Genomic DNA, 9,510 nt, shown 5'->3' with positions numbered 1-9,510 from the left:
TAGATGCATTAACCCTCTGCCTCAGAAGGCATCAAATTTTATATTTGGTTAAATGTCTCAAAATATTAAGAAATGAAACTAAATCTAGACAAAAGAAAAGAAAGTGTGACCTAAAGAGAATATAAGAAAGCCTTGTACCATCTCCCAAGTAACTCAGTGTGTTTGCATAAGAACTGATGTGTAATTTCAGGTCCAATTTCAAGACACATTGGCCCCTCTAACAGACACATTTTTATAGAATCCCTACTACTCATGGTGTAGAGACAGTGGCTAATGAAAATTAGATTTGTGTCAGTATTAAATCCTGATGTTTGTAACTTTGTTAATGTTAGGAAATTTGATGGTAGCTATTGAGATCCTATTATGTCACATATGCTTACTATTTTACTGTAAGATTTAGGTTTTTTGGGGGGAATTGCATTGCATTGGGAAAAGATTTGTGCTATCTCTTCCTTTTCTTTTCTCTCTGTCCACTACAGGAAAGGCACCGCCCACAAAGAAGATTCACAGTGAACAACAAAAGAAGAGAAATTATTGAATGCATAAATCACGGGGTGGTGTCAGAGACTGAAATAGTTCATGATTTATGCATTTTAACATTGCCAAGGGACTCTTGCAGGTTTCTGCAGGACTTTTGCATTAGACCTCTGATGGCCCCTCAAAGCCCATCCCCCCCTCTGCCAACCTTGGAAGGCAGGAAAAACCCTTTTCCCAGGCCCCTCATGGGAACTCTGCGCAGGCCCAGGAGATGTTGGGGGTTCGTGGCATGGCTCGGGACACCATCCATGGATATAATAACTCATAACTTCTTGGAGTGTGGGGGCTTCCCTCCCCCACCCCAACGGATCAAGGCCACCACTTCAACTCACAGACATGGAAGCTGCAACTACCAAGTTCCATCGCTGGACCCCGTGGGCAGTGACTATAGACATCTTTCCACTCTCAGCTTTGCTTTCCCTTACTCTCCCTCACCCTTATCCTGTCTTTCCTTTCTCTCCCTTATGCATTTTCCCTAAAGGTTCTCTTTATGCCATATTGCTGTAGATGAGAGATAGAGATGATACCACCCAAAGTGGCAACATATCTGTTTACCTTTGAAACAAAATTGTTCTAAAATAAACCCTACATATATATATATATTTTCAAACACTCATTATTCAGTGTCGTTTCCCTCTAATCAACCCCAAGGGATTTATTAGTAAGAACAGACCCCTTGTAGCAGGATGTTCTACCTGGAAAAGAATCTGATGGGAGAATGCAAGCAATGCAAGCTCTCTGTGGTGAGTTACTGTTGGTGCCAAGGGGTTGAATTGTGCCAAACCCAGCCTGGTTCCCCAACCTTCCAACACACATCCTGCTTTTGGAAGCAGAGTTTGACAGATCAGCTGCTCACTGGCCTGGGAATATGTGACTGGAGATCCATCACTGGATAAGCATAAAAGCCCAGGGCCAACTTTCATAGAGCAGATTCTTCCACAGACTTTGTTGAAGTGTGTGGAGCTTCTGCTGTGAAGCAGAGACACCTCTTGATGGTCACTGGCCAGGGGGTAAAAGAAAGAGAGAGATCTGCCTTGATTTATTTCTATTAGACACCGCCAGGCCCTCCCCGCTTCCTGCCGGGATTGGACACCGCCGGCGGCCCCGGCCCTGCTGGGCTCCAGCAGCCTCAGGAATTGCTCCGAAGGAGGGGCCGGGGGCTTCCTCTTGGCCTTCGTCTCCCTGGCACTGGGGCTCGGCTTCTACCTGCACCAGAAGGTGAGGGGGGTCCCAGGGGGTCGTGTGTCACCCCCAGAGTGTCTGTGCCCCCCCGGGGCCCCCCCACCCCGGTGTCACCCCCTTTTCTCTCCCCACAGAGCTCCTGAGCTGGCGGCGGCCGCAGCCCCTCCCCAGGGCCTCGGGCCCAGCCTGGACCCCCCCCGTCCCCGCGAGGATTTTGGGGAGGTCGTGTGTCCCCCCCTCCCCTGCTGTCACTCTGCCTGTGCCTCGCTGCTCCCAGTGATCCCAGGAAAGCTTCCCAGTTCTCCCCAGTCCCGGTTATTGGGAGCAGTGGGAGGAGGCGGCGTGGGGGGACCCACAGGGAGGAACCGAGTTTGGGGGGAGCAGAACAGGCCTGGGATGGATTGGGAATGGGGACCCCCCTGTGTTCCCCCATCTCAACCCACTCAGGGGGGGCTTTGGAAGGGCACCTGCCCCTCAATAAAGCACCCAGCTCACCCAAAAAGGTGCTGGGACCCCCCTAAAACCTCCCCACGGCCCCTCAAGGACCCCCAAACACACTCAAAGCCCACCCAGGACCCCACCTAACTCAATTTTTTTTGGGTGCTGGGGGCTGCTGGATCCAATCTCAGCCTTGGAATATGCCAACACTTTCAGTTTAGAGGAATTACAGAGATGTGACTGAACCACTTTTGTCCCCCAGGTTTTAATGATGGCAAATCAGACCTATTGATAGAAAGGAATTATTTAGGGATACAAATGATCAGACAAAAGATCTTCATCACAATTACTTACTGCGCAATAGAAACACTAAAACTACCAGGAGTACAGTATAACATAGAACAGTGCTCTACACTAAAGCACTTGTTGAAGCAATTCTACTAAAGCTGGCACAAAAGCAAGAATTCTTAATTAGAGATGGATAGAACTCCCCCAGACTAATGCTCGTGGGGAGATCTCTGCTCTCAACCTCCAGCAGTGACCTTGGGGGGTCCCCAGCTAAGGCAGGAATATCCACACCCCCCAAGAAGGGCTCTGCTGGAAGAACCTGCCCCTATGAAAGGGGACTGGCCCTTTCTGGTCGAAAGGGATGGACTGACAGTCACTGGACTCCAGGGGTTGCCTCACCATCAAGGGGTTCATTCGGGGTGGAAGCAGCAGTCGAAGCTCTTTCCACAGTCAGGGTACTCTTAGTGCTTCCCTTATGGTGGGTCCGTTGGTGTTTGGTCAAGTAAGAGCTGCGGGTGAAGCTCTTCCCACACTCCCCACACTTGTAGGGCCATTCCCCAGGGTGGATGCGCCGGTGGGTGACAAGGTGAGAGTTCCGCTTGAAGCCCTTCCCACAGTCAGTGCAGCGGAAGGGCCTCTCATCCGTGTGTGTCTGCTCATGCCTGAGGAGATTGGAGCTGTTCTGAAACCTCTTCCCACATTCCCCACACTTGTAGGGCCTCTCCCTGGTGTGGATGCGCTGGTGGGTGACAAGGGTGGAGTTCCGTTTGAAGCCCTTCCCACAGTTGGTGCAGCAGAAGGGCCTCTCATCCGTGTGCATCTGCTCATGCTTGAGGAGAGCTGAGCTGGTCTGAAACCTCTTCCCACATTCCCTACACTTGTAGGGCCATTCCCCAGGGTGGATGCACTGGCGGGTGCGGAGCTTGGAGCTGTGCCTGAAGCTCTTCCCACATTCCCTTCATGTGTAGGGCCATTCCCCAGTGTGGATGTAGTGGTGTCGGAGCAGTTCAGAGCTGTCCCTGAACCTCTTCCCACATTCCCCACACGTGTAGCGCCGTTCCCCACTGTGGACGCACTGGTGTCGGATCAGGTTGGATCTGACACTGAAGCTCTTCCCACATTCTGCACATGTGTAGGGCCGTTCACCAGTGTGGATGTGCTGGTGGGTGAGAAGGTTGGTGCTCTTTCTGAAGCTCTTTCCACATTCCAAGCACTCAAAGGGCTTCTTCCTGCTGGGAGGCTGCTCAGAGACCACCAGGTCAGAGCTCTGCCTCAAGCTCCAGCCGCCTTCCCGGCACAGGTTGGGTCTTTCCTCCTCAAAGCACCCTGGGCTGGCTTTGGAGCCCCTCCTGTGGGGGGATCTCTGGGCCTTTTCCTCCCCTCTGCCTTCCTGCGCCGTGGAGCCCTGCAAAACGGCCTCTCCCACCAGCTTCTCACAGGGGGATTTGTCCTCCGGGCTCTCTGTCCTCAGCTCGGGGCCTGGGGCAGGAAGCAAGAAGGACAGGGAGGGGATTTGCCTCCGGACCACAGGGAAGGCCAAGGACATCCCCCCAACTCCGGCCCCGGCAGGACGGCGGCGGCAGCGGGGTTGTCCTGCAGCCAGGGGCCATGCTCGGCTGCCAGAGCCAGCACAACACCCGCCCAAAGGGCCACTGACTTCCTCCTCACCTGCCTGGGGGGCCTGTGGCATCTTCCTCTTCCTCGCAGCCTCCTCCTCCATCTGCCCAAGCTTTGGGAAGGACAAATCCTGATGGGGGGAAAAACAAGGGCTGAGCTCGTTGGCTTGGGGGTTCCTCCTGCCCAAGTCCATCTCTAGAACTCACTGGGCATCCTGTGTCCATAAAAACCTCCAAAACACCAAGATTCAGCCCAGAAAAACTCAAACCACCAAGATTCAGGAAAAAAAAACCCCTCAGAAATAGTGAGATGAACCCCCCAAACTGCAAAAAGTTAAGATTCAACCGAAAAATACTCCCAAATATGAAGCTTAGCCCAAAAAGTCTCTCTCAGAAGTTCCCCCTCTCTGGTCTCTCCCCTCTGGGGTTCAGAGGGTCTCCCCTGTCTGGGATGCTGGAGGTCCCACTTAGGGATGCTGGGAGTGTTGGGGGTCCCAAGGGTCCCTTCCCCTGTGACTCCCGCCTTCCGGGTGCCGCATTCCCAGACATTCCCCCTCTCCAGGGTTTCCACTTTGTTTTCCCAGGGATCCCAGGGGTCCCCACTGTCCTACTGTGCTGCTCTGAACCAGCAGAGTATTTGGAGAACAGATGGTGGTAAAGTGTGGTCTGTGCCAAGTGTTTTAGGACTCTTTGGCCCAAAGAAATGTCTGTGCCCCGAGAACATTGGATCCAGCAGCCCCCAGCACCCCACAGGAAGTTGGGAGCTCAGGGGGCCACCTCCCTTTGCCAACCCCCCTGTGCCCAAAGACCCCCATCGGACCGTCGGACCCACCAGACCACCCCCCCTTTTCCCTGTTCCTTCCACTTTTCCATGGTCTCCTCAATCCCCAGCCCCCTCAGGATCACTTCTGGGGTCCCAACCCCCACTTTTTTTCCCCCTCCCCCATCCCTTCCACATCATCTCCCCAATCCCCAGTCCCTTCATGCTCAGTTTGGGGGTCCCACCCTCCCCTTCCCCAACTCTTCTGACCTCTCCCACCCATATCCCATTATCCCCCAAACCTCAGAGCCCCTCCCCCCTCCACTTTTAGGGGGTCCCACTTCCCTCCCACTCAGTTTGGGTTCCCGCCACCAGTTTTGCCCCCTCTGACCCCCTTTTTCTCACCAATCTCCCCCTTCCCACCCCCCACTTACCCGAGAGCTCCTTGCTCGCAGCCGGGGGAGCTCCCAGCACCACCAGTGCCCAGAGAAGTCCCCCCAGAAAAGGGGTTGGGTGGGGTCCTGGGTGGGCTCTGAATGTTTTTGGGGGTCCTTGGGGGGTAGTGGGTTAGGGTGTCCCACTGCTGCCTCCCCGGCCCTGCCGAGCCGAGAAGTGCCACAAAATTGCTCTGACTAAGAAACCTCGACACAAGTTATTTATCCCGTCACCTTCTCAGCTTATCCCTTCCCGCTCCCAGCCCCCTTTGCTGGCTGTCTCTCTCTTCCCTGTGCCCATCAGTCACAGCTGCAGTTCTTCCCTCCATCACAGTCTGCAGGCCCTTCTGAGGAGGTGCTCAAGGAGTTGGTGGTGCCGATCTCCCCCTGCTGCAATTCCTTTCCCTCAGTTATGGCTCAGAGTGCCTGACTTCCCTCCTGTGCCTCTGGGCCAGCCTGTTCCTTCCTCCTGGCATTGTCTCCTTTTCACCGTCAGTGGGCAGCGAGGGGCCCTGGATGGTCCCTACAAACCCCCTGCCCTCAGTCCCTCCTGGGCTGGCACATCTCCGAGCCTGTGTCACGGCACCAGCTGCTGCCAAGGGACGGCCCTGCTGCAGTTTGCACTTAAACCCAACAAACTGGGGCATCGGGGCAGCCTGGGAAACCAGGGCTTTGCTCCCACAGCTCTGCAGGGGCTTCCTGTGGGCTCTCAACCTCCTTTGGGCATCCCCTGCTCCGGTGTGGGCTCCTCCGGGGCTGCAGGGGGGTCTCTGCTCCATCCTGGACTCATCCACAGGTCACAGGCCCTTCAGCTCAGGCTCACCCAGAGCTCCAGCCGGTTCCGTGGAGCAGCGATCCCCTGGGTCCCTGCCAGTGCAGGCACCTTGCCAGGGCTGTTTCTCCAAACCACCAAACCACGTGTGCCAAATGCCCTGGTTGGTCAGTGCCGGCTGGGGGAGCGGGCACTTGCTGAGGGGATGAGAAAACTGCACCCGGGGCTGGGCTGAAAGAGGCTTCAGCAGCACTTCTGATGGCCCAGGGGCAGCATCTGGCTTCTCCCAGACAGAGAGATGGCACTTGTTCCTCTGCAGGGAGTCAAGGGCAGGAGGGTGACTCCTGCTGCATGCATGGAATGGCAGAGGATCCCTTGGGTCCCCAGGATGGATCAGCACTCAGGGATACAAACTGCCCTCAGGATCAGGATGCAGCTGCCAGCACAGATTTCCTTGCAAAGGCTGCAGGAAGTCAAGCTCTGGAGAGATGGTTGTGCCCCATGGATGGGATTGCAGAGGCTCCCTCAGGTCCCCAGCACAAATTACTAACCAGCAAAATACACAAAAGGCCCCCATAAAGATTTCTGGGGGAGTGTCCTGCAGGGAGGGGACAGTGTCACCCCACCAGGGCAGGGTTGGCAAGTGGGAGGCTGCTCCAGGGCTCTGCAAGAGGCCTCGTGCTATGCTTGGCCCCAGCACTGGCTGGTCCCAACACCCCCGGCTGCCCCCGGCCCTGGGCAGCTCTGCTGCCACAGGTTGTGCCCTCACCGTGGCCCTGCAATGGCCCTGCCTGTCCCTCACCCGTGGCCCTGCCCGTGGCCCTGTCCCTTGGCTCTCTCTCTGCCAGCTGAGTGTGGGGCACACGGGCTGGGGGTCCCTCCCGCGCCCCCCGGGCAGACGGCGTTGGCTGGGGGGGATGTGAGGGCTGGGCCTGCTCAGCACAGCCCCGGGCTCGTGCCCAGCGCCTCTTTCCTGCCCCACACAAGAGCTTCCCGGCACCCCCAGGGCTCCCCTGCTGCTGCCTCTGCTCCTGGCCCTGCCTTTGCTGCTCCCTTGGCTGGGGCAGTGGCTGCAGGGGGGGGATGGCAGCAGCTTCAGCTCCACGGCACTTCCTGGAGGGAGCTCAGCCCAAGGGGGACGGGCAGAGACCTGATGGGGATGGACAGGGGCCCAGCAGGGACAGACAGGTCCTACAGGGGAAGGCACAGGGACAACCTGGCCCCCCACACTGCCAGGGCTGTCTCTGCTCCTCCTTGCAGGCTCCGTGGCCAGGCACAGTTTGTGTTCCTGGGTGCCACCATCTCAGCACTTGGAGATGCTCAAATCAGCGCCCGCAGCTCTGCAGCAAAGCCCCAGCTCACCTGGCACACAGAGGATGGAGACAGCACCTTCTTGGGGATGGGCACCTTCGACTGTTCCCCAGCATGGGGGTCTCCTTCCTCAGCAGCACCTCTGCCTTGCACTTATTCTCAGGCTCACCTCAGGGACAGCTCTGGGCTCACCTCCACACCACTTCTCAGCCTCACCTCAGGGCCTGGGCTCAAGGACAGGAACCCGCAGGGAGGGGACATCATGTGCAAGCTGAGGTCTGCCTGCTTGCACTGGCCTCTGGGCTTCTTTCTCCTTCTACAACCAGCCCAGAACTTAGCCTGCTTTTCTAACACCACACATTTACAGACTAACCTTGCAGATATATATGGATAGACATCTCTATCACCCTGTGGATAGAGCCTCAAGCATGTGCTGCCATAGAAATGGCAATCAGAGAATCACAGAATCAGCCACGTTGGAAAAGACCTCTGAGATCATCAAGTCCATCCCTTGATCCAACTCTGCTGTGCTTCCCAGACCATGGCACTGAGGCCACATCCACTCTCACCTTCAACACCTCCAGGGATGCTGACTCCACCCCCTCCCTGCCCAGCCCATTCCAAGGCCTGATTACTCTCTCAGCAAAAAATTGCTTCCTAATATCCAACCTAAACCTCCCCTGGCACAGCTCAAGACCCAGTCCTCTTGTCCTACTGCTGCTTCCTGGCACAAGAGCCCCACCCCCACCTGGCTACAACCTCCTGGCAGGGACTTGCAGAGAGTCAGGAGGTCTCCCCTGAGCCTCCTCTTCTCCAACCTCAACAACCCCAGCTCCCTCAGCCTCTCCTCACACCACTTGTGCTCCACTCCCTTCCCCAGCCTCGCTGCTCTTCTCTGCACCTGCTCCAGCCCCTCAATGGCCTTCCTCAACTCAGGGGCCCAGAGCTGGACACAGCACTCCAGGGGTGGCCTCACCAGCGCTCAGTCCAGCCCAACAATCACTTCCCTGCTCCTGCTGACACACTCTTCCTCAGACAGGCCCCTCTGCAGAGCCCTCCTGCCTTCCAGCACATCAACACACCCCCCAGCTTGGTGTCAGCTGCACCTTTGCTGATGAAATGCCTGGTTCTGCAGGAGCTGCAGATGCTCAAGGGGCAGCAGGACCAAGTCAGGGGCCTGGGGGGCTTTGGGGTCCAGGAGGGTCCTGGGGGAGCTGGGGAGGTGACTGGGGGTAAAAACCAGGACAGACCAGGACAGACCAGTACATCCTCACTGCTCCCTAGATCTTTCCTGGAGCTGGGCCATGTTGTCCTGGGACACCTGAGCCCCCCCAGTGCCCTCCCAGTACAGCCCAGTGCCCCCAGTACAGCCCACTGTGTTCCTGTCCCAGGGTGCCGGGTGATCCCTCTTTGGGGGAGGTTAGAAGGGATTTGAGGGGGGGCTGGGGGAGATTTGGGGGGATTTGGGGGCTTTTGGGGGGCTTTGGGTGAATTTGGGGGAGTTAAAAGGGTCTTGGGGGCATTGGGGGGTCAAAACTAACTAGGAGGAAGGGGATTAAAGGGAAAAAAGCCAAGCTGGGGGACATTTAGGGGGGGTTAATGGGGTCTAGAGGGGGACAGGAGGGCCTGCACCAAGAGCAGGTGAGTCCAGAGACCCCCCTCGTGTCCCCGAGACCCTTTTGGTGTCCCCAGTTCCCCCCTTGACACCCCCAATTCCACTGTCCATAAATCCCTCCCCACTGTCCCCAAACCCCATCCCTGATGTCCCCAACCCTCCATCTCCCCTCAGGAGCACCCCTGGACCCTCTGACTAAAAATGCCCCCCCCCCCCCCCAGATTGGCCAAGGGAATCTGGGGACACGTTGGGGGGCTTTGCGAGGCACTGGGTGATTACTGGGGGATACTGGGGGGAGATGGAGGGTTGGGGACATCAGGGATGGGGTTTGGGGACAGTGGGGAGGGATTTATGGACAGTGGAATTGGGGGTGTCAAGGGGGGGAACTGGGGACACCAAAAGGGTCTCGGGGACACGAGGGGGGTCTCTGGACTCACCTGCTCTTGGTGCAGGCCCTCCTGTCCCCCTCTAGACCCCATTAACCCCCCCTAAATGTCCCCCAGCTTGGCTTTTTTCCCTTTAATCCCCTTCCTCCTAGTTAGTTTTGACCCCCCAAT

General features: G+C 56.8%; 1 long non-coding RNA gene across 1 annotated transcript; it reads left to right on the top strand.

Annotated features, from left to right (window-relative positions):
* The first annotated feature begins 965 nt into the window (after positions 1–965).
* LOC113980556 lies at positions 966–8,772 on the top strand. The gene is made up of 3 exons (XR_003538159.1): positions 966–1,072; positions 8,553–8,560; positions 8,763–8,772. It is a non-coding gene; the product is annotated as an uncharacterized LOC113980556 (long non-coding RNA).
* The last annotated feature ends 738 nt before the right edge of the window (positions 8,773–9,510 follow it).

This window comes from Neopelma chrysocephalum, unplaced genomic scaffold (assembly GCF_003984885.1).
Source record: "Neopelma chrysocephalum unplaced genomic scaffold, ASM398488v2 Primary Assembly neopelma1_94639, whole genome shotgun sequence".
Taxonomy (NCBI): Eukaryota; Metazoa; Chordata; class Aves; order Passeriformes; family Pipridae; genus Neopelma; species Neopelma chrysocephalum.
This window is presented reverse-complemented; position numbering and strand designations above follow the sequence as displayed.